Below are 1,623 nucleotides of genomic sequence, written 5' to 3' on the forward strand. Positions count from 1 at the left end.
CGTGAGTGCGTGCGTGGGGGGGGGTGTTTTTGTGGGTTTTTTGTGGGTGTGGGGGCCCAGGTGACGGCGTGCGCGCGAGTACGTGTGGAGGGGATGCGTGCGAGTGTGTAAACTTTGTTCTAACAAAATCTAACAAAATGCATGTTTTAAGTTTCAGCCTTCAGTAAAGGGAATACATCTGATTGAAATAGTATCTGTAGACACCTGAAGAAATGGATGGGGGCCGGTAATTGCAAGTTTTTTTACAGGTGAGTTCACTTGCGTCTTTCCCCCCAGCCAGGGGGCCTTTACAGGGCAATGCCACAGTTTAAAACCCGGCCCGCGTGGATACGAACTTTCAAATTTGGGATTTTTATATCCCCTTTATACAAAGCAGTCTGAAGGGAGCAGGGAACACACTTAATAATTTAATAAGTGTAAACATTGCATTCTTTCACAGATGATTGACGACGTAGCTTTCATGGGAAAAATTTTGAGCTGAGGGAAGGATGGGAAACTCGTACCAGAACATCATTATCTTGCTGACTATAGTAGCACTCATGCAAGTCAGTGCGGGGCATCCCAACTTCCATAGGTACGTTTAACGCTCTTTCTCGTATCATACAGGGTAAAAGAATTTGGGTGGTGTACTATACCGCATAGTGTAATAAAATTTGGGTTCGCATCTAGAACACCCGAGAATTATTTCAGTATTTATTGCATAATTGATAAACTAAAACGTAGTCTATAAATTTTTCTGTACATCTTTTATATCAAGAACAAACTCACTCTAAAATTATCAATCACAGAATATATTATGTCACACGCACAGACCCCAAACAGGCATACAGTAAATATATGCGCCTACTTCCCTAAACATGGCATGGAGCTTCCGATCATGAACTGAGGCCCCAAGTATAATCATTTATCCATTTGGTAGGTTATTAGTCGCATATTTCAATATGTAAATCATGTCTTTTTTTACAGACACACATTTAATAGTTTAGGAGTTGTAGCTGTATTAATGTTGTGTATTTATATACCTTTCTTATTTTCAGGTTTTCCCTTAGTGTCAAGTCGTCAGGTCTCGGTTCTGCTTTCAACCTAAGCTGTTTGACACAGAACTGTCAAGAAATCTTACAAAATGAGCATGCACCCCCTTTAAAACAGATTTAAGCAGTGCAGAGGCATTGAGATGGGAGAAATGGTAGCGGTTTGTCTTGTTAAGAAAAAACTTTCAATACGTGGAATGTTTTCACCTATGCTCAGGATCTTGTTTGGTGGTTAAGCCGTGTCCAGGCAGGACGCATAGTGGTGATGACTGTGCACCGCGCTGGCACACATGGAGTAGGAGCAGCTCTTTCGACTCTACAAAGTCTCGGTTCTTTGCTAATTTCCTATGCTCCTCCACGCTCTCTCTGGGTGTGGGGGATGCAGGAGGCCGAACCAAAAGTTTAAGCTTTGCCCCTAACCGGAAAAGGGGGCAAATTTTTTTGCGAAAATGTATACACATGCATATCATTCCATGAGCCTCATCTGAGTGATATCGAAACATGCTTGCGCTCCAGTCTCCCTGGGGTGAAAAAATGAAAAAAACCCCCCCGCCCAATTTGGGGCCCCCCCTTTTTTTGGTCATTACAGGGA

General features: G+C 42.8%; 1 pseudogene; it reads left to right on the forward strand.

Annotated features, from left to right (window-relative positions):
- The first annotated feature begins 448 nt into the window (after nucleotides 1–448).
- The window catches only part of LOC119587443, a 2,021-nt pseudogene continuing 846 nt past the window's right edge, over nucleotides 449–1,623 (forward strand).

This window comes from Penaeus monodon, chromosome 22 (genome assembly GCF_015228065.2).
Source record: "Penaeus monodon isolate SGIC_2016 chromosome 22, NSTDA_Pmon_1, whole genome shotgun sequence".
Taxonomy (NCBI): domain Eukaryota; kingdom Metazoa; phylum Arthropoda; class Malacostraca; order Decapoda; family Penaeidae; genus Penaeus; species Penaeus monodon.